The sequence below is a fragment of the Coenobita brevimanus genome, chromosome 26, assembly GCF_032717465.1.
Source record: "Coenobita brevimanus isolate Jiangsu-jjx chromosome 26, ASM3271746v2, whole genome shotgun sequence".
Taxonomy (NCBI): domain Eukaryota; kingdom Metazoa; phylum Arthropoda; class Malacostraca; order Decapoda; family Coenobitidae; genus Coenobita; species Coenobita brevimanus.
Window position 1 is genome coordinate 22,417,749 of NC_136979.1, and position 27,688 is coordinate 22,445,436.

At 44.8% G+C, this 27,688-nt stretch overlaps 1 protein-coding gene and 1 non-coding gene across 2 annotated transcripts in view; one reads left to right on the forward strand and one right to left on the reverse strand.

Moving 5' to 3' along the window:
* Positions 1 to 7,727: 7,727 nt before the first annotated feature.
* Positions 7,728 to 27,688, forward strand: part of LOC145394076 (transmembrane protein 209) — a 478,224-nt gene continuing 458,263 nt past the window's right edge. Inside the window, exon 1 of the mRNA XM_080268043.1 lies at positions 7,728 to 7,764. The gene's annotated coding sequence lies outside the window, so the exon portion shown is untranslated. The remainder of the gene's footprint in view (positions 7,765 to 27,688) is intronic.
* Positions 8,932 to 9,050, reverse strand: LOC145394304 (5S ribosomal RNA). The gene has a single exon (XR_013896376.1). It is a non-coding gene; the product is annotated as a 5S ribosomal RNA (ribosomal RNA).

The window sequence follows — 27,688 nt, forward strand, 5'->3', positions numbered from 1 at the left end:
CGGGCGGGACAGCCAGTGCCAGAATTGGGGTGGGACTGAACAAGATTCAGTCCCAGGTAACACCGTGTTGACGGCTGTTGTTGCACCCTCAAGGGCAGGAGGCCCAAGGCTACGGCCAGTGTGTACCAGGGTAAGGAGACCCTCGGCTACGGCCTTAGTGCACACCGGAGAGAGAGTTGCCTCTGTGCATCCCTCTCCCACTGTTCTATCCTACGGGAGCAACACCGCTCTGATGGCCACTGTACGTGGCGGGGAAGGAGCGTCCACAGTACGCCCTTCGGTTGCTTCTCTACAGGAAGATCAGCTCCCGGCTACGGCCAAAGTACGTACCAGGGTAGAGAGGCCCTTGGCTATGGCCTCAGTACGTGCAGCTTTTCTCTACTACGGGAGCAACACCACACCGACGGCCACTGTACGCGGTGGGGAAGGAGCGGCCACTGTACGCCCTTCAGTTGCTCCTTGTACGACGGGTAGGCTTACGGCCACAGCCGCAGTACACATCAGGGTAGAGAGACCCTTGGCTATGGCCTCAGTATGTACTGGAGAGAGCACGGCCCCTGTGCACCCCTCTCCTGCTTTTCCCTACTACGGGAGCAACACCGCACCGACAGCCACTGTACGTGGCGGGGAAGGAGCGGCCACTGTACGTGGCGGGGAAGGAGCGGCCACTGTACGTGGCGGGGAAGGAGCGGCCACTGTATGCCCTTCAGTTGCTCCTTGTACGATGGGTAGGCTTACGGCCACAGCCAAAGTACGTACCAGGGTAAGGCGACCCGAGGCTCCGGGTTCAGTACGTACCAGAGAGGACACTGACTCCGTGAATCCTTCTCCTGCCTCTTTCCCCTGTGGGAGCCCTTCGTCATCATCCGGGAGTGTTGCCCCAGAGGTGTCGCCAGAATGGTGGCAAGGCTCGATACCGGATCTACCTCCTACGCCTGGGAGATCTCTGTTCCTGCCAGACACCAGACGGAGACGGTGCCGCAGCCCAACCCTGTCGGCATCTCTCCCTATAGGCGACCGCAGTCCCAGGACCCCCAGGCCCGACCAGCAGACTCCAGACAAGGACGACCCAGGCTACCTCACCCCATGGAGCCAGAGACGACAGACCCGCCTCCTCCAGCTGTTCGGCCCCAGTCCCGAGGGCCACCTCTCAGGTCGAGGCCCCCAGACAGGAGGGCCTCCCTGCACCCCAACAACAAGGCTCCAATATGAGGGCCACCTCTCAGGTCGAGGCCCCCGGACAGGAGGGCCTCCCTGCACCTCACCGACGAACAGGACCCGGGCAGTGACTCCCCTGCGGGTAGTGTATTGCCCTTTGCAGGCCGGGTCCCCCTAGGATTCTCCCCTCACGCCCATACTACGGAGTGAACTCTACCCAGGAAGTACAGGTAGTGACGCCCCTTGTACCGAGAACAAACCAGGGGAAATAACAGTGAACAGTGACCGAGTGAAGACCAGTGTAAAGCCAGTGACAGTTACTATTAGTCTATAAGAACTCGATACCCGGCAGAACAGAAAATGTTCTCAGTAAGAGAACTTATAGTAACTGTGTGAGTCCCCCAGTAAAAGAACTTTCAGTAACTGTGAATGGAGACTAGGGTGCGCGGGCGAGTCAAAAGTCCGCGTGTAAGTGCCGCCGCGACTAAGTGACTACATCAAGTGTCGCGATCCGCACCCTGTCTTATTTATAGTAGTATTTCCCCCACAGACTCTTAATCTTGTTTATTCCCCTTGCTTCCAACTAAATATATATTCTGCTTAAAGATGAAATACGGGTATCAATACATATAGTTCAGGACATTAGTGTACATGCATTATACCGTGTGTTAAGTGTGACTGTGCATTGTGGTGTCAAAGGCTAACTCTGTGTCCCTGTCTCCTGTATCTTAATTATCACTCTGTGTTGTATTGTAACGGTGTAGAATTAAGGCAATAGATGTGTTAAGGTATACTGCCTGGTTTTTATGTCCTGTTCCTTTGTGGGTGCTTTACTTCCGGTCCGGAAAGAGGACCCTGCTCAGTCGCTAGTGCTTTTAGGACGAGAAGTCGACCTAAAAACATTCAGCATAACAATATATATGCGCTTGATTGAATAGGAAAAAATATTCCTATAAATAGCAGTATTATTATAAACTTAGTATTAGGTATAATTTCACAAGTCTTTAAAACCCCGCAAAATTTTTAATCAAGGCTGGGCGACGCTAGACCACCTGGTGGCAGACTGCTGAAACAGGTTTGGTGAAAATTCATCGGTAACACAACGAAATGACTGTGTGTAAGGAATTGCCGGATGGAAGCCCAGTGTATGTATACTGTATGCATAATAGCCAGTCAAAAGTATTCATTCATGGGCGTGATATTTTTTATCAACGAGTATTTTAGTGACTTTAAAGATGTACAATGTTGCTGAGTCTTGTAAGTTTATCCAGACATATAGAATAGTCACAATAGTTATGTTACTTTTCCAGGTCTAGGACCGAAATAGGGCTCACCAGCTAGGTAGCAGACGACACCTGAAAGTCCCTCATTATCCTCTCCATCATTTAAGAACATAAGAAGAGAGGATAACTGCAGTTGGCCGCTTGGCCCATGCTAGGCAGCTCCTAGAAGAGTAACTGAACTACTAGAATGAGATAAGGATAGCAAAGAAGAAGGCTCTCCCCCGCCCTCCAAACCCTCCAGCCGAAGCCGGCAGGAAAAAGTCAGAAAGAACACCACGCACTATAGAAAAACTGGCGTGGACAATTTACAGGAAAGTGTGAAAGGAGAATAGAGACTATCGTAGTGTAACCTGAGAAGGAAAAATTATGAATTAGAATTGGGGATTTCCTTTTTTCTATATCCACCCCTTATTTGTCATATGCTTATCTAGCCTATGCTTGAAACTTTCAATGGAAGAGGCAGCAACTACTTTACTAGGTAGCTTATTCCATTCGTCTACTACTCTATTACCAAACCAATTTCTACCTATTTCCTTATTGAAACGGAATTTTTCTAGTTTGAAACCATTATTTCTAGTCCTATCCTGTATGCTCACTTTAAGTACCTTGCTAATATCTCCCTTATTTATACCCCCCCTGGGGGTAGGTTTTTTTTTTCAAGAATACTCCCCCAGTATCCCTGCTTGTCGTAAAAGGCGACTAAAAGGGTTGGCGGAGGGTTAGTGCCCCTCCCCGGAAAACAACTAACTAAAAAAAACAAACAACAAGCCTCGGACAAGGACTGACCAAACGATGACGACCCAGGACCAGACAAATGACTTGGTAATGGCTACGTGGAATGTAAGAGGAGCGAATGATGAGGTGAAAGAGAGAGAGATTGTCCAGGTGCTTGAGGGTGTGAAAGTGGATATATGTGGAATAACTGAAACAAAATGGAGAGGAGAAAGTGTGAGAGAATGGGAGTATGGATGGGGTATATGTGCAGGAGTAGGTGAGAATGAGAGGGCAAAGGAAGGAGTATGTATAGTTGTGAGTAAAAGATGGAAGAGGAGCATAAGACAGTATGGATCAGTTGGGTCAAGGATTGTGTGGGTAAAGTTGAAAGTTGGAATACAAATGTGGGCGATTGTGTGTGTGTATGCGCCAACGCAAGATCGTGCTAGAAGAGTGAGAGAAGAGTTCTGGACAAATGTGGAACTGTGCAAGGAAAAGTTTGGAAGGAATGATAGAGTGTTTTTGATTGGTGATATGAATGGTAAAGTTGGGAATGTGATGGTGGATGGAATAGTTGGTGAGTGGGGTGTGCCTGCTGAGATAGATGAGAATGGGAGTGCGTTAGTGGACATTTGTGCTGGGAGGGGGTTGGTGATAGCCAATACCCTCTTCAGGCATAAAATGAGCCACAGGTATACATGGCGAGTGATGAGAAGGGTGGGTGGTGAACTGAATGAAAGGAAGGCAATGATTGATTATGTGTGTGTGGATGAAAGGATGCGAAGATGTGTAATGGATGCAAGAGTTTATAAAGGCTGGGGGAGTGGACTTTCTGACCACTACTTGGTGGTGGCCAGAATTAAAATTCAAGTAAGATGGAGGAATAGAAGAAGGGAAAGACGAGAGGAAGGAGTAGTTGCAAGGAGAGTGGAAAGGTTACAAGAGGATGAGAAAAAGGCAGAGTATAAGAGAGAAGTGGAGGAACGATTGGGCAATTATGAATTGGAGCAGATGGGAGACATGGAAGGTGTGTGTAGGATATTTGCAGAAGAAATATGTGCAGCATGTGATGTGGTGTGTGGAAGGAAGAGAAGACGGAGGGGGGTGCAAGGAACAGCGTGGTGGATTGAAGAGGTGAAACAGGCTGTGGCACAAAAGAAGAAAGCATACAATGAATGGATGAGAAATAGGGGCGTGGAAGAAGTTGAGAGGCAGAAGAGAGAGTTATATGTAGAAAGAAAGAGGTGAAAAGATTAGTAAGAGAGAGTAAGAAGAGAGTGGATGAGGAATTTGGAAGGAATTTGAGTGTAAAGTGGAAGGACTGTAAGAAAATGTTCTGGAAAGAGGTGAAAAGAGTAAGGCAGGGTGGAAGTGAAGTTAGCAGGGGAGTGAAAGATAAAAATGGTAGATTACTAGTGGAGAAGGGAGAAAAAGTGAGCAGATGGAGAGAACACTTTAAGGAATTGTTGAACGTAGAGGATGGAAGTAATGCGAGTATAAGTGGTTGGGGAATGGCTGGGAGAAGGAGGGAGGTGAGAAGACAGGAAGAAATCAGTAGGATAGAAGTTGTGGAAGTAATGAAGAAAGTTAAATCGGGAAAAGCCGCAGGAATTGATGGAGTGTGTGGTGAAATGCTGAAGCATGGGGGAGAGATAGTAGTAGAAAGGATGTGGAAGATGTGCAGATTGGCCTGGGAGGAAGGTAGAGTCCCGGAGGATTGGAAGTCAGGTATAATTATTCCCTTGTACAAAGGAAAAGGGGAAAAAGAAGTGTGTGGTAATCATAGAGGCATTTGTCTTCTTAGTATAATAGGAAAAGTGTATGGTAGGATACTTATTGACAGAGTTAGAGAAAGAACAGAGAAATTAGTTGGAGAAGAACAGGGAAGCTTTAGGAAGGGAAGAGGTTGTGTAGATCAGATATTCATTCTTAGTTCTTTAGTGGAAAAGTTTCTAGAGAAGGGAAAGAAGTTGTATGCGGCTTTCATGGATTTAGAGAAAGCATATGACAGGGTGGATAGACAAGGATTGTGGAAAGTGTTAAGAATATATGGAGTAGATGGGAAGTTGTTGAATGCTGTGAAGAGTATGTACGATGGTAAGAAGGCTGCAGTGCGTGTGGATGGTGAACTAAGTGAATTTTTCTCTTTGAAAGTTGGTTTGAAACAGGGATGTGTCATGTCTCCATGGCTGTTCAATCTGTACATGGATGGGGTAATAAAAGAGTTACAAAGTAGGGTAGTGGATGTTGGAGTGGCCCTGGTGAGAGAGGATAGTGTTTGGAAACTCCCTGTGCTGTTGTTTGCAGATGATACTGTGTTGTTGAGTGAAGACGAAGGGGAGCTGCAAGGCTTGGTGGATGAGTTTGGGAGAGTGTGTAAGAAACGGAATCTAAAGGTGACTGTAGGGAAGAGTAAAGTGATGGTCTTTGAGAGAGGTGAAGTCAGTGAATGTATAGCGAGGTTGGATGGTGAGGAACTGGAAAATGTGAGTACGTTTAAGTACTTGGGTAGTGTGATGAGTAAGGATGGAGGTTTGGAGAGTGAAGTGCTTGAAAGGGTACAGCAGGGAAGAAAGGTTGCTGGTTCTTTGAAAGCAGTGATAAGAAACAGGGAAGTGAGCATGGAAGTGAAAAAGTTACTACATGACAGTATTGTGATACCAACTCTAACGTACGGAAGTGAAGCTTGGACGTTGTTGGAAGGACACAAGTCAAGAGTGAGAGCAGTAGAAATGAGTTATTTAAGAGGAGCCTGTGGAGTCACAAGGAGAGACAGGCTGACGAATGCGGATATAAAGGAGTGTTGTGGTGTTGATGTGGATGTGATAGGAAGCGTTATGAGGAACACACTGAGGTGGTTTGGCCATGTGGAGAGGATGGAGGGTGAAAGACTGACGAAGAGAGTGTATGTGAGTAAGGTGGAGGGGGGAAGAGGGAGGGGGAGGCCGAGGATGAGATGGAGGGATGGGGTGGAGAGGTATATGAGAGAGGGGGGTGTGAGTTGGGAGCAGGGCAGTGAAATGGCGGGGGACAGGGCGACTTGGAGGCGATTTGTTTGTGGCCACCCCAAACGGGATTGAGGCGTCTGGCAATAGATAGATAGATAGATCCACTTAAACACCTCATTTAAGTCTCCCCTTACTCTACGCCTCTCTAGCGAATGCAGACTTCAATGTTAAATTCCATTTGCCAAGTTTTAGACCATTTGGACAATGTATCGAGGTCTTTTTGTAAGTTATGGCAATCGTCAGTCGAGTTCATGATACGCCCTATTTTTGTATCGTCGGCAAATTTGCCGATGCTGCTATTGACTCCTAAGTATAGCTCATTTATATATATAATAAGTATTAAGGGACCGAGTACTGAACCCTGTGGTACACCGCTAGTTACTAATCCCCAGTCCGACTTAGTTTCATTTATTAATACTCTCTGCTTTCGTCCTTTCAGCCAGGATTCTATCCATTTTAAGATATCGCCGTCTATACCGTGTGCTCGAACCTTTCTAACTAACCTTTCGTGTGGGACCCTATCAAAAGCTTTACTAAAGTCCAGATAAATAACATCGTAAGCCTTATCGCTATCTACTGTCTCACAGACCTCCGAGTAGAATGACAAGTTCGTGAGGCAGGATCGTCCTTGTCTGAATCCGTGCTGACTTTCGTTTATAAGATTAATAAATCTTTCTACGTGTTCTCTAATCTTATTTGCCAAAATTGACTCTAACATTTTTCCTACTATTGACGTTAGACTTATCGGACGATAATTCGACGCAGCTGATTTGTCACCCTTTTTAAAGATGGGCACTACGTTTTACACATCCAGGATGAAGAGATATGTCTATACCTACCGTTGCCTGTGGGAACTGGGATGATAACAACCTCCTTGCATGTATTGCAGAGCCAGTGCGCGAGCCTTTCAAGTTTTCGAAGAAATTCGTATTCTTCCTTCGATACTTAAGAACAGCGTATTTGGAACCACGTGTAGCAAAGATCACACTCCAACCCATGTTGGTTTTCTCTTAAAATTCTTGTTGCATTTCCTACAGGAGTCATTTTCTTATTCTTCGGGACTTGATGATTCTTCTCTTCCAGCCATGTTTTCCTTCGGTTTCGTTGGATAAACCATGTTTAATTTGTTATTTCTTTGGCACAGCTCAGCATCCACGTAGGAGATTAATCCTGGCGCGTTCGGTAGTACCCGACAATGCAGTGGCGAAGGTAGGTGCTATCATAACAAATCTTTATATACGTCACACAGGAAACATCATTAAAATTTGACACAGGTTAGCAAAATAACTGCAATTAAATGAAAACATTTCATATTCCATGAAATTTAACTCATTGTGAAGTATAAGATTGGAACCCACTATTTATTTTTTTAAATATTTTTAAAAGGCCCACTACATACGGTAATCTATAAAAACAAGAAAAACAGGATTCTATCAACACTTTATTTGAAAATGCCGCGCCACTGTCGTAATATTTTAATGAGGACGCATAATGATGCCGAAAGAATGGCAGTTCCGAAATCTGTCAGACTAATGTTGGTACGCTGGATGGCGGGGAGATGAAACAATACACTATACTTTGCATTTCACATTTTTGAAAAGGTGAGTTTGAGTTTTACTGTACGAAGGCCATTTCGCTGCCTCAGTTCACAAAAAAAAGAAACCGTAGACTATGGAAAATGCGAATTAAAATGCGTGTTTAATAGACAGCATTATTTGGCGAATGTTCAGTGTCAACCAAGTGTTGGCTTCCTTTGTAGGGTTGGTTTCAGTCCTATTTTTATATACTTCAGAAATCTATTGGTGGGCTGAAAAAAAAATTTTTTTTTTTTTTTTTTTTTAGAATCCAGCAGGTAGTACTCATTACTGGAAGCCATATTTCTGTTGCATTTCCTTTGCAGAATTGTTGTGGGAAGTAGTTATTTTAAAAGGGCATGAAATCTTGAAATTGGAGCCAATTTTTCAGAAACTGAAATGAAAGGTACACGGAAGGTTAAGATTTTTAACTAAGTACAGTGTACAGTTCTGGGTACAGTAGCTGTGGTATTGGTAAATTCTTGGAAATTGCGAGACCCCCCCAAAAGCTTCAAATTACTGTATATTTTTCTGAAGCATTTTAGTGTGTTTCATATGAATCTGATATTCATGTGTCAGAAATCACTCATTTTTGAGTTATGCCCTCCCATCGATAATTGGTGGCCTGTAGGAAACCGTGGGTTTTTGGGTGGGGGAAGCACACAGAAATGAGGGATTTACACTAGAAATGCAAATCAGAATCAAGTAACTCACTCTAAAAACCTTTGATATAAAATTTTTAACTTCATTATTTAACCAACTACGTGCTCCCTACGTGTCAAGTGGGTTGGTGGAGGGATAGTGCCCTCCCTGTAAAACAAATAACTCAGAGTCAAATGGCCACCCCGTACGGGATTATGGCGTCTGGCAATAGATAGATTTAACGAACCTAACCTATGGTAACCAAAAACCCTACCTAAGCTAACTTACTGGTAACCAAACTCAGCTTATCTAAAATAGACCTATCCAGTCTAGACCTTAGTATTTACATGCTGGTTTAGGTAAAGGCAGTCAAAGAATTGGTTCCTTGTCCTCATGAAATATAAGAGTTGGACAGAGATGTTGAAGGTATTTTCATTCATTCATTCATTGCCAGACGCCATGTATCCCAGACAGGGTGGCCAAGGGCTTAGAGTTAATTGTTTTACAGGGAGGGGCACTAATCCTCCACCAACCCCACTTGACACGTAGGGATGCCAACAGCATCTGGTGTTCCCCGGCGGTCACCCATCCAAGTACTAACCAGACCCAACGTTGCTTAACTTCGCTGATCGGACGGGAAGCGGTGTACTCAACGTGGTATGGCCGTTGTTGAAGGTATAACTCCATGTAATTGCTTGAAGGCTATAGGTTCATCGTCTTGTTAAATTGTGATATAGCATCAGAGTAATGCAGGTCGCAGCCTTCACACTTTGCGATGGCTGGAGACAAGCTGAAATTCAAACTTGCAACCCTACCATGGGAACAAATTCATTTTGAAATCCTGGTGTGTGATTGGCTGATGGATATTTTTTTTTTTTTTAAATAATAGAACGGAGGAAGGGAAAACAAATGATTAAAAAAAAAAAAAAACAATCCCTCATATATCTGGACCTAATAGAGCCACAGGTATGTCCGGGTAGTGGAAACATCTGGATAATGAACACTATTCCCCTACCATACCCAGACCCTTCCTATACATAACCTATTTGTACAGTGCTTATGCTTAATTTGGCAGAGTGAGAGCAGTGGAAATGAGTTACTTGAGAGGAGCATGTGGAGTGACATGGAGGGACAGGTTGACGAATGAAGAAGTGAAGGAACGTTGTGGGGTAGATGTGGATGTGGTTGAAAAGATTAGGAGAAATACACTGAGGTGGTTTGGACATGTGGAGAGGATGGAGAGTGAAAGACTGACTAAGAGGGTGTATGTGGGTGAGGTGGAGGGAGGGAGAGGGAGGGGTAGACCGAGGATGAGGTGGAGGGATGGAGTTGAGAGGTATATGAGGGAGGGGGGGGGTGAGTTGGGGGGAGGGGAGTCAAATGGTGGGTGACAGAGTGACTTGGAGGCGTTTTGTCTGCGGCCACCCTTTGCGGGATTAGGGCGTCGGGCTATAGATAGATAGATAGATAGTTTTCTGATAATTCAGGCATAGTTAGACATCAGAGCTTACATGATTATCTCAAGTAATGGTAAACACCAGGAAAACCACGGAAAAGCAAAAAACACCCTAGCTACACATTACTGTATATACAGTACCTCTCCTTTTGGCTGTGTTTTCAGGTCATTCTACCATAATTTGACATCAAAGCATACATAGGATTATCCAAAATAATTTGCAACACCAGGAAAACCATTCATTAAAAACCTTCAAAAACAAAGAACACCCAATCTAACCACTACTGTATGTACAGAAGCCTACTAGTACCAAATTTTGGCAGTGTTTTCCGGTTGTTCTGCCATATTTTGACATCAAAACATATGTAACATTATCCAAAATAATTTTCAGCAGCAAGAAAACCGTGTAAAAAAACATTGAAAACCAAAATACTACTGTATATACAGTACCCCTCCTGTTTTTGCACTAGGGGTAGGGGGGTTTCAAGAATACTCCCCTCGTATCCCTGCTTGTTGTACAAGGCGACTACAAGGGTTGGTGGTGGGTTAGTGCCCCACCCCGTAAAAAGAAGTAACTAAACAAGCGAATAAAGCGCCTCGGACTGGGACGGACCATACGTTGATGACTAAGGAACGGACAAAGGACATTCTGAGGGTGGGAACATGGAATGTGAGAGGACTGAATGCTGAAGTGAAAGAGAGAGAGATTGTTCAGGTGCTTGTGGATGCAAGAGTGGATATATGTGGATTGACTGAAACTAAATGGAGAGGTGAAAGGGTGAGAGAATGGGAATATGGTTTAGGTATATGTGTGGGAATTAATGAGAATGAGAGGGCAAGAGAGGGAGTATATCTGATGATAAGCAAGAGGTGGAAGGAGAATATAAGAGACTATGGAACAGTGGGTTCAAGGATTGTATGGGTGAGGATGAAAGTAGGTATACAAGCGTGGGCGATTGTATGAGTGTATGCTCTGACAGAGGACCGAGTGGCAAGAGTGAAAGATGAGTTTTGTGCGAGAGTAGAAGCATGTATGGACAAATTTGAGAGGAGTGAGAGAGTGCTTTTGATCGGAGACATGAATGGCAAAGTTAGGAATGTACGAGTGGATGGAGTGGTTGGTCAGTGAGGTGTGCCAGCTGACGTAGATGGGAATGGTAGTGCTTTGGTGGACATCTGTGCTGGTAAGGGGTTGGCAATAGCCAACACCTTCTTTCGGCATAAGATGATCTACCGGTATACATGGAGAATCATGAGGAGGATGGATGGTGAACTTGTTGAACGAAAGGCAATGATAGCCTGTGTGTGTGGATGAGCGAATGAGAAAACAAGTGTTGGATGCAAGAGTGTGGAGAGGGTGGGGGAATGGAGTCTCGGACCATCACTTAGTGATGGCCAAGGTAAAGTTGCAAAGAAAATGGTTGAGAAGATGAAGGGGAAGACAGGAGGAAACAGCTCCTGTGAGAAGAGTGGAGAATTTGCAAGATAGTGAGAAAATGGCAGAGTATAAGAGCATAGTGGAAGAAAGATTGGGAAGGTATGAGCTAGAGCAGATGGAAGGGGTGGAAGACGTATGTAAGATATTTATGGAAGAGATAGGCGCAGCGTGTGAGGTGGTTTGTGGAGAGAGGAGGAGATGCAAGGGTTTGCAAGGGACAGCATGGTGGAATGATGAGGTGAAACAAGCTGTCGAACAAAAGAAGAAGGCATATAGTGAATGGTTAGCGAGTAGAGGTAGGGGAGAAGATGAGAGAGAGGTATATGTAAGTAGGAGAAGGGAGGTGAAGAGACTAGTGAAGGAGAGTAAGAAGAAAGTGGATGAAGAGTTTGGGAGGAATCTGAGTGTGAAATGGAGGGAGAGTAAGAAATTGTTTTGGAAGGAGGTAAAGAAAGTAAGGCAGTGTGAAATGGGAAATAGTAGGGGAGTGAAAGATAGGAATAATAGATTGTTGGTGGAGAAGAGAGAGAAAATGAGGATTTGTTGAATGTAGAGAGTGACAGCAGTGCGAGTATAAGTGGTTGGGGAATGGCTGGGAGAGGAAGAGATCAGTAGGACAGAAGTAGTGGAAGCAATGAAGTAGATCAAGTTGGGAAAGGCCCCAGGAATTGATGGAGTGTGTGGTGAAATGCTGAGGTATGAGGGTGAGATTGGTGTGGAGTGGATGTGGAAATTGTGTAGATTGGCTTGGGAAGAGGGAAGGGTTCCAGAGGACTGGAAACAGATATAATTGTTCCTTTATATAAAGGAAAAGGGGAGAGAGAAGTATGTGGTAACCATAGGGGTATTTGCCCTCTTAGTGTGATTGGTAAAATATATGGTTGAATACTCGTTGATAGGGTTAGGCATATGACAGAGGAGCTAGGTAGAGAAGAACAAGGGGGATTTAAGAAGAGAAAAGGATGTGTAGATCAGATATTTGTTCTAAGATGCTTAGTGGAGAAGTATCTAGAGAAGGGAAAGAAAGTGTATGCTGCTTTCATGGACTTGTAGAAAGCTTATGACAGAATAGATAGGCAAGGTATGTGGAAGGTATTAAGAATAGGCCTATATGGAGTGGATGGGAAATTGTTGAATGCCGTGAAGAGTATGTACGAAGGAGCTAGGGCTATGGTGCAAGTGGATGTTGAGCTGAGTGAGTTCTTTGATCTCAGTGTGGGACTGAAACAGGGTTGTGTGATATCTCCATGGCTGTTTAATATATACATGGATGGGGTTGTAAAGGAGGTGCAGGGTAGGTCAGTGGATGTGGGGGTGGCTCTAATGAATGAGGGTGAGATTTGGAAGATTCCGGTGTTGCTGTTTGCTGATGATACAGTATTGTTGAGTGAAGATAAATGGGAGTTGCAAGGTTTGGTGAATGAATTTGGGACAGTGTGTAGGAGGAGGAAGCTGAAAGTTAATGTAAACAAAAGTAAAGTTATGGTGTTTGAGAGGAATGAAGTCACAGAATGTACAGTGAGGTTGGATGGTGAGGATACGGAGAGTGTGAGTGCATTCAAGTACTTGGGTAGTGTGATGAGTAAGGATGGAACTTTGGGGAATGAAGTGTGTGAAAGGGTACAGCAGGGAAGGAAGGTTGTTGGTTCACTGAAAGCAGTGATGAGAAATAGGGAGGTGAGTATGGAAGTTAAGAAGTCACTGCATGATAGTATTGTGATCCCTACCCTGATGTATGGAAGTGAGGCGTGGACCCTGCAAGAGGGGAACAAGTCAAGAGTGAGAGCAGTGGAAATGAGTTACTTGCGAGGAGCATGTGGAGTGACATGGAGGGACAGGTTGACGAATGAAGAAGTGAAGGAACGTTGTGGGGTGGATGTGGATGTGGTTGAGAAGATTAGGAGAAATACACTGAGGTGGTTTGGACATGTGGAGAGAATGGAGGATGAAAGACTGACTAAGAGGGTGTACGTAGGTGAGGTGGAGGGAGGGAGAGGGAGGGGTAGACCGAGGATGAGGTGGAGGGATGGAGTTGAAAGGTATATGAGGGAGGGGGGGTGAGTTGGGGGGAGGGTAGTCAAATGGTGGGTGACAGAGCGACTTGGAGGCGTTTTGTCTGCGGCCACCCTTTGCGGGATTAGGGCGTTGGGCTATAGATAGATAGATTCATGTTATACTGCAGTATTGTGACATCAGAGCATAAATGTGATTATCCTAAATAAATTTTAACACAAATGAATCAATGAAAGAAACCTAAAGTTACATGCCAAAAAACATTTGGTCGATACTTGCCACCCAGTGCACCACAGACAGGCTTCTTAACCTGCACACCTCCAGCTGGTGTAGAGTTGTCCCATGTGGTCTAGTGGCAAACATTTGCATCTAGCAAATGTCCCATAACGCCTTCTCCTCCTGAACCTGCTGGAGCTGGGTGATGAACGGTGACGTACGGTGCTGTGATGGTGGCCTACCCACCTCAGGAGACTCCGAAGGCAGCCGCAAACTTATGTCCTGCGGAGACTCAGTGGCTGTCGACGTGCTTGGTTGCGGGTCCAATGGTGAAGGTGGGAAATGAGGTGGTGGTGGTGGTGAGAATGGGCTGGCAGTCGTTGGGGTTGCAGGCTTGAAGAAGGAGTTGATCCTGGTCTGATGATAGGACTGATGATTCTGCCAGAGGATGACGATGTCCCAGACTCCCCGCAGCTCCATCGCCAGGCGTAGCAGCACCAACTCCCTTTCACAGTGTGGGTGCTCGGCATACCTGGTACTCCAGGACCCCCTCCAGGTAACCACAGAGGACACTGAGACGAGGGATTGAAGGAGTTGCGGAGGGCTGCGAGTCAAGGTCCTTGTCCTCGTTGGTCCCGCTGTCTTCTGTTCCCACAGAGGCAGCAGCGGTGATCTCCTCATCAGACATGGTTTGATAAGCAGGACCACTGCCGTCGTCGTCCAACCAATTCCTCATATCATTGACGTCCACCTGCTCTCCTGCTGTTCGAAGGCGACTGTGGAAATCATCCATGTCAAACCTCTCAAAGTCATGCTTGGCTTCGATTCCCTGGAGAAGACGGGACCAACCACTTTTGAGGGCTTTCATGGAGACTTCCACGCATTTGCCCAGTTGAACACTGCATACTTCAGGTCGTAATGCTGAAGATTCTGCAAGGTCTGCTTCCTACTTTTGTCCTCGACCGCGTCCTTGTCCTCCAGCACCACCATCACCTCGTTTAGGAACCTCCAGCGGTACAGTTTCTTGGCAGCCATGATAACACCCTGGTCCATTAACTGAATCAGAGCAGTTGTATTAGGTGGCAGAAACATGCACCTAATCCTCTCATCATAAGCAGCCAAATTCTTCTCAGATGGATGCGCGGGGGCATTGTCTAGGAGCAGGAGTGCCTTCACCTGGTCGAGAGCAATACCAAGGACTTCCATTTGATAACGGATAACCTCCTTGACGAAGGGTCTGTGGAACTAACCACTGAAGATCTTAGTGGTAAACCAGGCCATCACAGAATGATACCACACAACAGGCAGGCTATCGATCAACCCATGGTGACAGTGTGGTTGTTTTGCATGCCCAACAATGGTGGATTTGAGGTGGTGTGTCCTGTTAGCATTGGCACAGTACAAAACAGAGATGTTGTTTGGACAACTTTCGACCAGGCAGTTTTTTTCCCTTTCCTCAGCCAGGGTGTTGGTGGGCAAGGAGTGGTAGAACAGACTAGTTTCATCAGCGTTATGCTCTTTACTGAGGGCAAGGCCTTCGCCTTTTATCAGGCGCTGCACTTTCTGGCGAGACGGGTCTACTTCTTCTGCTGCTGCGTCCAAGGCCTCGCCATGTGCCTTAGAGCCAGTAAGTCCATGGTGAAGCTTGAAGTTGGAGAGCCATCCCTCAGATGCCTTAAAGTCGTGCATGTTGTGCGGGCATGTAAACGTCTCATCATTAGCCTTCACCTTGGTCCCATGCACTAGCACATCGGCAGCATGTTGCTGGCGAAACCAGATCAATGTCGACCGGTCAGTAATTGTGTGCCGGGCCTGGGTCATTACCTTCCTGTCACCCTGACGCATGCTTTCGCTGGTCTTGTCCGTACTGCGTAAGCTTGTCACGTGGCTTCTTGATATCAGACAGTGTTGAACGGGCTAGATCGTATTCATGAAGAATGTGTCCTGTGGTCTGGCCCACGTCAACCTTGCCCAGTAGCTATCTCGCGTTTCTTCTCCAGCGTCAGAACCTTCCTCTTCTGCTTCTCAGGTGGTGGTGGGGCCATCACCACACACCAGAATACAGCATAGGAATGCCACAACCTGAAGAAGGTAGGGGACCACCACAAACACAACCACATTCACAGCCTTGTTTGCAAGCAAGTCATTACGGCGAAACAAAGGCAGGAACTGAGATGCGGGCGTGTGTTGGCTGGAAAGCAGTACAGCGCTGCCATATCGCACCCAATGGTTGCATCTGTGCACAGAGGAAGCAAAACGCGGCTAACTGACATCTTCATATAAGGTTCATTTCCGTTTGCCCAGGCAAGGGTTAGTATGTGATGGCAACAGCAGATGACCAGTACATCACCGCCTCACTTAGTATATGACTAATGCAGCCTGCCAGGCGACTCTGACCATTTGGTAGAGAAGCGGACAGGCGCACTTGGTGGGGTGTTTTCCACTAATTCTGGAGGCCGGGGGACTCCTACCATTCGGTGTAGAGGCAGATGGGTGCTTTTGCCGTTCGTTTACTTGTGGCTTGTGGTCTGTGTTACACATGTAGTGGCCACCGGTACCCCTCAGCCAGGAACAACACTCGCCTTGTCCTTTCAAAAATAACCATAGGATTTTCTCGAAAGTATGCTCAGTATGTTTCCCAGGCAAAATTATCTATGTTGTCCCAACCAAACAACCTATCCCATTAGGGCTTCTTGGCTAAGGTGGCTGACTTTGTATTGAAACAAATACCCATATATATTGAATGGAAGTGTACTGTACAGTACATACACATACAGTACTGTTTACAGTACTGTCATATGCATTTGTACAGAGATTACTGTACTGATACTGTACTCATATCGTGGGAAGGAATCTCTCTCTCTCTTTCTCTCTCAGTGCATGTATGTGTGTCTCCTGGTGGCAGCATGACTTTCGACATTCGGTAAAGAGGCAGACGACCGCTGTCACCGAATGTGTACTTGTGGTTTGTGGTCTGTGTTCGATGGTGATGGCAATTGGGCAAGACTTAGCCCGGTGGCCGAGCGACATTTGATGTTTGGTAGAGAGGCGTACGGCCGCTGTCACCAAACACTTACTCGTGGCTTGCGGTCTGTGTTACAATCCCAGTGGCAGCTAGGAATCTTTTAGCGTGGTGGCTGCGCAATACTGAACATTCGGTGGGGATGTGTACTGACTTTTTGACACCACTTGTGTGTTACAGGCATATTACTCGGGTGCTGGAGGTTTGTTGGGAGTGATCGGACGAGCGCGCGACTTTGACCATTCAGGACGGGTGGACGGACATTTCAGCTCTGGATGTGGGTTACGGATTACTTCCTGCTCACGGCACGAGCCCAGCAGCCATGATACCGAAAGTTTGGACATGTCTGCTGGCTGGCCGAAGTTCTCCGGCACTTATGTCTGGATAATAGCAAGTAATTTTGGGTAATGGTTTATTAATGCCAAGATCCAGCTTCCGGATAATGAACACGTCGGGATACTAAGCATCCAGATAATTGAGGGAGTACTGTAATCCATACACCAGATTACTGGTGTCCCCCATCCATAAAAAATGTATAACAGGTGGACATGAACAGCTGTAAGTTAAAGTTTAGGGGGAAACTACTCTGGGGAAGCGAGTTCCAAAGAGATGAAGTTTGGAGGAATAAAAGATTTCTGATTGGCGGAAGTTCTACAATATGGCAGTGTGATTTTCCAGTCATGAGTGCTACCAGATGCCCGTGTAGCACAGGGGAAGGCACAATGGATGCAACTTCTTTTGAGCAATTGCCATAAAAGTATCTGTAAAATAATGCAAGAGAGGCAGTATTCCTAAATACTTGTTGGGGAGGTAGTTTATTTGTAATAGCAGAATTATGGAGATTTCTAAAAGCTTTGTTCTGAATTTTGCCTAGTTGCTGTAGTGCAACCTCCCCACATCCACTCCACAAAGGTGAGCAATGTTCCGGCTGAGATCGCACATGACATAAATATTGCCAACTGCTCATCAGTGAAGGAGCTAGTTTTCACGTAAATAAAGTTTATTCTTACTTCATTTCTGCACATTTATTAATCTGTTTTGTTTGTTTTTTTCTTTTTTTATAGTACTGTATAAACATCAGCGAAGATGATGCGCTCCGATTTATAACAATATGAGCATTTTGTGAAGGTAAATTTGGCCTTAGAATTTTTTTCCTTTCTGCATGAGGGGAGGCAGCCTAAGTGGGGTTTTGGTTTTGTGCGTGGCTCTGAAACTTACTAGAGACTTATGGTGTGCGAGAGGGTTAACCATACATGCATGAAAATAGGGGCTACTAAGATTGATAGAAGTTTAAGGGGAGGAGTTCAACTTGGTGAATGATATAAAGTGTATGCTAGAGAAAAGATGGACTTATGGAAAGAAAACAACTTACCAAAAGATTGTCAGGAACCAATTATTTTCGTAAGTTGGGGATGGTTTGTGTATGTACAATCACTCATTTATCCGGACATTCCATATCTGATCAAGCTTCATAAGTGGACGTTAGGCTTGGCTCTGTTAGGTCCGTATCCTGATTTATTTGTCTGTACCGTGACATAAAAGTTCCAGCATCAATGGCTGGCTGGCCTACAAAGCGAAAACAGTTGGTTGGGTGGCTCACCAGCCTCTCTGTCCATGTGCAGGTAAGGACTGTAACCTATAAGCAAAGCAAACAAGGCTCTCCAGCTCTCTACCAAATGGTGCAAACACCCCAGCTGCCTGGATCAATTGGGAATTTCCGCCAGCTTGTGAGTGATACAGGCCCTAACCCCCCAGCAGGTCAAAACTGCCTGTCTGCCTCATCACAAAATGGTCAGAGTCCACTGGTCCCCCTGGTGTCTCCCCCTCTCTCCCTCACCCTGGCCTCCCACCCTCCCTCCATCACTACGTGTGACTTTTTTTTAGTTTTTGACAATTTATTCGTAAACTATTAGTCGTATCGGAATTCCAGAAAAAAGTACGAGAAAGCTTGTGAGATTCGGCATCTAGCCATGTACTTAACTTTTGCATGGTGCAGGCAAATTTTTTTTTTGAATGTGGGGAAGTTATTTGAAGCGCTTTTTGCTCTTGAACAAGTTCATTTCTCACTGCATTTCTGCACTTTTACTCATTAGTTTTGTGTGTTTTGTTGGCTTATCTTACAGTATAAACACCAGCAAAGAAGAAGGTATACAATTTATACCAATATAACGAATTTCTGTGGGCAAATTTGGCCTTGAAAACATTTTTTCTTTGTGCCCGAGAGGAAGCAGACAGGCCTTGCTGGGTAACTTCCTCACAGTGAGTCTGTTGGTGTATGGCAGGCTTACAGTAATGACAAAGTGGGTTCTGAAACTTGTTGTGTAACCGTCATCTTCATTGATTTCTTTGTTAATTTTTATTGTTTATGCATTGTATACTGAGTATCTAGCATTAAAACGGATATTCCCTTGTGTGTTTTTATATCTACATAGCTGAAAGACTGGAGAACACTGCCACAATTAGTAGGGGCACTGTACTTATAGGTAAGGTATTTGTGGATTTTTATTGTTAATGCATTATTTTCTAAATGTTTAGGATAATATTGCATATTCCAACGTGTTGTTTCATGTGTAAAAACAGCTGAAAGACCGCAGAACACTGCCAAAATTAGGAGGGGTACTATGCATATAGGTAGGGTTTTTGTGGATTTTTGATGCTTATGCATTGTTTTCTTAGTGTTTAGGATTATATTCCATATTCTAATGTGTGTTTTTAGAACACTGCCAGAATTAGGAGGGGTATAATATGTATATACAGTAATACCTAGATATACGATACCCCTAGATGCGATACCCCAGCTTAACGATGAGGGTAGAAATTGCACCATACCCCGCCTAACGATGGCCAAACCCCGGTTTAACGATGGGTTTTTATTTTTCTTACTGATTTCGATGATATTTTAGACTAAAATCGTGTGTTTAGGTTGATTTATAAACTGTTTTTAGACTTAGATTAATGTGTTTTAGCCATAGGTGGGGTGAACATTGTCATTTTGGGGTACAGATTACTAAGCTTGATTTTTTCCAGGCTTCTAGTTGACGATATTCAGGTTTGATTTGTTGGTTTTAGTGAGTTATTTACAGGTGTTAGGCTTAGCATAGCTTCCTTGACAGGTGTTAGGCCATTTAGATTGCCCTTAAACCTGTTTTTGGGCTCATCTGGGTGAGTTTTGGACTTGGTTTGGGGGGAAACCCAAGGCTAGTAAACGGTCCACATTGAAATACATGTTAAAAGTACCCTGATATACATTACCTCACCTAATGATGGGGTTTTACCTAACCAATTATATCGTTAAACCGGGGTATGCCTGTATATATATATATATATATATATATTATCTATCTATAGATAGATCTATCTATTTATCTGTTGCCAGATGTCTTAATCCCGTAAGGGGTGGCCACAAACAAATTGCCTCCATGTTGCCCTGTCCCTCTCCATTTCATCGCCCTGCTCCCAGCTCACACACCCCTCTCTCATATACCTCTCCACTCCATCCCTCCATCTCATCCTTGGCCTCCCCGTCCCTCTCCTCCCCTCCACCTCACTTACATACACTCTCCTCATCAGTCTCTAGCTCTCCATCCTCTCCACATGGCCACACCACCTCAGTGTGTTTCTCCTAACACTTCCTATCACATCACACCACAACGCTCCTTCCCTTCCTTATTTGTCAGTCTGTCTCTCCATGCGACTCCACATGCTCCTCTCAAATAACTAATTTCCTCTGCTCCCACTCTTGACTTGTGTCCCTTCAACAGGGTCCAAGCTTCACTTCCATATGTTAGAGTTGGTATCACAATACTGTCATGTAGTAACTTTTTCACTTCCATGCTCATTTCCCTGTTTCTTATCACTGCTTTCAAGGAACCAGCAACCTTTCTTCCCTGTTGCACCCTTTCAAGCACTTCACCCTCTAAACTTCCATCCTTACTCATCACACTACCCAAGTACTTAAACACACACACATTTTCCATTTCCTCCTCATCCATCCTCACTGTACATTCACTGCCTTCACTTCTCTCGAAGACCATAACTTTACTCTTCCCTACATTCACCTTTAGATTCCATTTCTTACTTGCAGCTCCCCTTCAAACTCACTTATCACAGTATCATCTGCAAACAACAATTCAGGGGGTTCCCAAACACCGCCTTCTCTCACTAGGGCTGCTCCAACATCCACTGCCCTATCTTGTATCTCTTGTATAACCTCATCCATATACAGATTGAACAACCATGGAGACATGACACATCCTTGTTTCAATCCAACCTTCAAATTGAAATGACACATCCTTGTTTCAATCCAACCTACAGATTGAAATGACACATCCTTGTTTCAATCCAACCTTCAAATAGAAAAATTCACTCAGTTCACTAGCCACACACACTGCAGCCTTAGCACCCTCATACTTACTCTTCATGGCCTTCAGGAACTTCCCATCTACTCCATATATTCTTAATACTTTCCACAATCCTTGTCTATCCACCCTGTCATATGCTTTCTCCATATCCATGAGGGCCGCATACAACTTCTTTCCCTTCTCTAGAAACTTTTCCACTAAAGATCTAAGAATGAATATCTGATCTGCACAACCTCTTCTCTTCCTAAAACCTCCCTGTTCTTCTCCAACTAATTCCTCTGTTATTTCCCTAACTCTGTCAATAAGTATCCTACCATATACTTTTCCTATTACACTAAGAAGACAAATGCCCCTATTATTACCACACAATTCTTTTTCCCTTTTCCTTTGTACAAGGGAAAAGAAATATATATATATATATATATATATATATATATATATATATATATACATATATATTCATTCATTCATTCATTCATTGCCAGACGTCATGTATTCCAGACGGGGTGGCCAGGGGCTTAGAGTTAATTGTTTTACAGGGAGGGGCACTAATCCTCCACCAACCCCACTTGACACATAGGGATGCCAACAGCATCTGGTGTTCCCAGGCGGTCACCCATTCAAGTACTAACCAGATATATATGTGTGTGTACACAGTACCCTCGCGTCCAAGACGGGTTTGTCCAAGACGATTCGCATCCAAGACGGAGACCATAATTAATAATCCAATATATCGCTGTGATACGGTTGCATACATCCAATACGGAATCAACGTTTCATAACGGCCCAAATCCAAGGAGAATACAGATATGACGGTCTCGCCTGGTCCAACATGGTTCCCGTGCCCTGGGAGGGTGATGTGGGTGCGATGTTGTCCAATAAAATATTGGCATCTGGTCACGTGATGAGCAGGCAGGGCTTCCCTTGTTTCCCTCACCAGAGCGTCGTAGACACACTTACCGCATGTTGCACTCATTTATTGCTTCTAGGTAATTGCCTCTCCTTACGTAACCATGCCTTGGAAACCGTCTGCTAACCCCTTTGAAGCATGCCATCTACCTCAGGCTACTAAGCTGGAGATGACAAGCTCAGAAACACACACTTTCAAGGTGAGGAAATATGTTTTGGTCCCAAAATAGATCTAGGCTGATGTTTTTAGGGGCACTTTTTGAAGATTTTGTGACATTATCAATTTTCTCCATAAGGCTTTGTGTTGGTCCAAGACATTTTTTGACCCAGACGGGACCCTCAGGTGATAATATTACTGTCTTGGATGTGAGGGTATTGTATATTATATGTGTATATATATGTATATCTATATCTATCTATCTATATATACTGCATATCTATTTATATATCTATATATATACTGTATATCTATCTATATCTATCTATCTATCTATATATTTGTGTGTGTGTGTGTATGTATATATTGCCAGACGCCATAATCCCGTAAGGGGTGGCCATTTGACTTTGAGTTTGTTGTTTTACGGGTAGGGGCACTAACCCTCCGCCAACCCACTTGCTGACATGTAGGGAGCACGTATGGTTTGGTTATATGGTTACCACCCAGCGTTGTTAATGGTTTCCTGGCTTACAGGAAACCACTAGGCTTGTCACTCAATGTAAAGCCACCTGTAAATGAAAGAAAAGCAATAAGAAGTGACAGGAAACATGGGAGAAATAGGAAGAGAGGAGGGCAGGCAAAGGAAAAAGAATGATAAAGGCTAAGGAAGAAGTAGGCAGCACTACATCAAGTGAGTGGATGATGGTCGCCACCACCTACCACTAAATACATATATATACAGTATATATATATATATATATATATATGTATATATATATATATATATATTTATGGAGCCTCTGTGGTACAGTGGTAGAGTCTGCGTTTCGTACACGGGTGAGCCAGGGTTCATGCCTCGCCAGGGTAATAAACTTTGGGAGTGTTCACCCGGCCACGTACTGCATTGGCGGACACAGGGGGTGCTGTGGTTGAATCAGTGTCGCTTACTATAAAGTATGCTTGCACCCAGTCGGCTTGTGCGGGCCGATTACACTTGGTTCACAGACTACACACACATCCAGAGCCACTCCAACACTTCATTTACACTTACAAGCACTTCTCACCCTACATACAATCTCTACTAGACAGCGTAAGCCACTTGATAAAGATACATTGGCTGTATCGTTTCGACTTCAGTCGGGATCTGTTGGTCCTGCAGTGGATACTCAAACGGCTGCTGCTGCTGATGATGATATCCCCTAAAACGCGGATCGTCGTGTTTGCGACGCTCGGCCAACAGGGCAGGACGGCGGGTCGTCGCGTTTGCGATTTTAGTAAATTTTGAATAACCGCGGGCAAGCAGGCTCCAGCTGGTATTGTCTATCAGTACCACCACCCTCTAGCTACAACTAGCATACTTTACCTTTGTACTACTGACCTCAGTTGTTGCCAAATATCGCGTTTTCCCCCCGTCCCCCCCCCCCACCACGGCCTGGCCAGCCTGGCTGTGATACATGGCAACGCTCTGAGCGCTCAGAACTGTAAATCTGCGATCTCCTCTCACAAGCAGTTTATGCTACTAGGAAACGCTTGTTTCCCCAGTTGTAACACTAGCTTTTTTTCTCACGGTTTGCCTCTGTTTAGCGTCAGTTTACTGCAGGCTTTCAAAGTGAGATTATGGCGAGTTCTAGCTCTTCCCAGTCAGTGCAAGCGGCCGACAGGAACGAGAATAAAGTGGCGGACGTAAGGCAGAATAAAAAGCGCGCCGTGGTGATCTTTTGGGAAGTAATATGATTGAAAATAATGTAGTATACATGTTTTTAGCTGTGAAAATGGAAATGTTTGTTGAGTGACGGGAAGACCGCCGCCACAGTGCATGTCGGCCGTACGCTCCGTTGATTTTAGCCTTATTTTCAGTGCTTATTATACAAATACGGATTCCTAACTACCTTTACGTTGTAGTATAAAGTTTACTGTGACAGAATGAGGCTGTGGTAGAGGGGAAACCGGGTTGCTGGAGGTGTGAAAGTGAAGATTTGGTTACCCAACTTTGCAAGTCTCCACAAGTCCTTGGGTAGTCCACGAAGGCTCAACACCTGTCTCTGGAGAAAGCTGAATGTAAGTACTATCTGCCAAACCAAGTATAATGTTCTAGGGTTAATCTCTGATTTTTGGCGAATATTTTCCTACAGGTACTCAGACCGCGATACAACCCCGCCACTCGGGGGGGAACGACTGTACACAGCCGCGTTTTAGGGGATATATATATATATATATATATATATATATATACATTAGATAAATATACTGTACAGTAGGCTCACACAGTGCGCGAGAGATTAGGCGGTCCACGACCTCGTGCACTTGGAATTCGCGTGCTGGGAATACACAATCTTATGGGAATAATTACATATGGGCGATACCCCCTCATACCTGGACATTTTTTGGCCCTTAGAGACATAATAAAGGTCATATTTTTCAGACATTGTACTAAAGCTATAGCTACAATAACAAAAATATGGGTAGTCACCTTAACAGCAGTAGACAACAGGCCTGATGACCTTAACTCCTTAACCGCGGGGCGTCACTTTTGTGACGCTCGGGCGCAATGGATCATACCGCGGGGCATCACTTTTGTGAGTCTGTGTTATTTTGAATTATCCCTGGCTTACAAGTGGTGGCTTGTATCATCTATCATTACTGCCAATGTCCAACACTAGTCAGCACTCCAAATCTCATCTGTACTCCCATCCATTGTTGACAATATAGCCATTTTTCCCCGTTCCTGACTCCCCTCCCTACCTCCCCTCCTTACCCTGTCCTCTCACCTCCCTGGCCGCGCTGCGATGAAGCAAATTTCCCCCGGAATTATCCACTGATTTCATCCATTGAAATAAGCCCTATGCCCTATTCTTATACAAAATAATATATACCAAAAAAGAAATAAGGTAAGTGATAGTGCTATACACCTTGATTTGGCTAATTATCACCTGACAACACCTCACATGCACTCGTTCGCTAATTTCCCACGGAAATTTCCCCTTTGAAATATGCCATATAATCTGTTCTCTTAAAAAAAATTTATATAAGAAAGGAAGGGAGAAGCCAAAGTGACATTTACATTCACCTGGAACTACCTACTTTTTTCTGTATTTTTGAGATTTCCTACTAATCATTTTTTAGCATTTACTGCTACTGTCCACCAATAGTCCACACTCCTAATCTCATCTGTACTCCCATCCATTGTTGACAATTTAGCCATTTTCCCCCATTCTTGACTCCCCTCCCTACCTCCCCTCCAGTACCCTCTCACCCCTCCCTACCTCACCTCCTTTACTCTTTCCTATCGCCTGCCCTGTCGTGCTGCGCTAAGCAAATCTCCCTCAGATTCTTCCACAGATTTCATCCATTGAAATAAGCCCTATGCCCTATACTTATACAAAATAATATATACCAAAAAAAAATAAAGTAAGTGATAGTCGCCCTGTCCCCCGCCATTTCACTGCCCTGCTCCCAACTCACACCCCCCTCTCTCATATACCTCTCCACCCCATCCCTCCATCTCATCCTCAGCCTCCCCCTCCCTCTTCCCCTCTCCACCTCACTCACATACACTCTCTTTGTCAGTCTTTCACCCTCCATCCTCTCCACATGGCCAAACCACCTCAGTGTGTTCCTCATAACGCTTCCTATCACATCCACATCAACACCACAACGCTCCTTTATATCCTCATTCGTCAGCCTGTTTCTCCATGTGACTCCACAGGTTCCTCTTAAGTAACTCATTTCCACTGCTCTCGCTCTTGACTTGCGTCCTTCCAACAATGTCCAAGCTTCACTTCCATACGTTAGAGTTGGTATCACAACACTGTCTTGTAGTAACTTTTTCACTTCCATGCTCACTTCCCTGTTTCTTATCACTGCTTTCAAAGAACCAGCAACCTTTCTTCCCTGCTGTACCCTTTCAAGCACTTCACTCTCCAAAGCTCCATCCTTACTCATCACACTACCCAAGTACTTAAACGTACTCACATTTTCCAATTCCTCACCATCCAACCTCGCAGTACATTCACTGACTTCACCTCTCTCAAAGACCATCACTTTACTCTTCCCTACATTCACCTTTAGATTGCGTTTCTTACACACTCTCCCAAACTCATCCACCAAGCCTTGCAGCTCCCCTTCGTCTTCACTCAACAACACAGTATCATCTGCAAACAACAGTACAGGGAGTTTCCAAACACTATCCTTTCTCACCAGGGCCACTCCAACATCCACTACCCTACCTTGTACCTCTTTTATTACCCCATCCATGTACAGATTGAACAACCATGGAGACATGACACATCCCTGTTTCAACCCAACTTTCAAAGAGAAAAATTCACTTAGTTCACCATCCACACGCACTGCAGCCTTCGCACCATCGTACATCCTCTTCACAGCATTCAACAACTTCCCATCTACTCCATATATTCTTAACACTTTCCACAATCCTTGTCTATCCACCCTATCATATGCTTTCTCCAAATCCATGAAAGCCGCATACAATTTCTTTCCCTTCTCTGGAAACTTTTTCACTAAAGATCTAAGAATGAATATCTGATCTACACAACCTCTTCCCTTCCTGAAGCCTCCCTGTTCTTCTCCAACTAATTTCTCGGTTCTTTCTCTAACTGTTAATAAGTATCCTACCATACACTTTTCCTATTGTACTAAGAAGACAAATGCCCCTATGATTACCACACACTTCTTTTTCCCCTTTTCCTTTGTACAAGGGAATAATTATACCTGACTTCCAATCCTCCGGGGCTCTACCTTCCTCCCAGGCCAATCTGCACATCTTCCACATCCATTCTACTACTATCTCTCCCCCATGCTTCAGCATTTCACCATACGCTCCATCAATTCCTGGGGCTTTCCCCAATTTAACTTTCTTCATTCCTTCCACAATACTATCCTACTGATTTCTTCCTGTCTTCTCACCTCCCTCCTTCTCCCAGCCATTCCCCAGCCACTTATACTCACATTACTTCCATCCTCTGTGTTCAACAATTCCTTAAAGTGTTCTCTCCATCTGCCAGGAATTGGCTAATTATCACCTGACAACACCTCACATGCATTGATTCGCTAAATTCCCATGGTAATTTCCCCTTTGAATTATGCCCTTTAATCTATTTCTGTAATAAAAATATATATCAGAAAGGAAAGGAGAAGCCTAAGTGACATTTACATTCACCTGGAACTACCTATTTCTTTATGTATTGCCGAGATTTCCTACCAATAATTTCTTAGCATGTAAGTTAGCAGCTGTCAGCCCCATTGTCACTGTCAACCTTTGCCTTCTCAGATAAGCTGCGCCATTTAGTTCCTTGTCCTCTTCTGTGGTCAAAGCATGTTGCACTCGCGCCTCGCCATTTCTGCCGCTTCTGCGCCCATTGCAAAGGGCCCCATGATCTCTACACCCAGAAAAACTCATGGGGGAACCAGGAAAGGATTAAGTGGCTTTGCAGTGGAACGTCAACTAGCTGAAATGTTAATGATAATGATGGATAGTGACTATGATCCTTCGGGGGATTCGTGTGATGAACCGGGTGAGGAAATCGTGCCAGAAACTACTAGTACGAGTGCTTCAGTGTCCCAAGTTATCCCTAGCTCCAAGGGAAAGGAGCCATTAGTGCAGCAAGGGAAGGAATTTGGGAAGGGAATGAAAAGGCGGCGGGTTAGCCCCAGAACAATGGCCCCGCGTGACCCAGCCCGCCATGAGTCCCGAGGTGAATCACCTCCCCGTTCCCCAAGC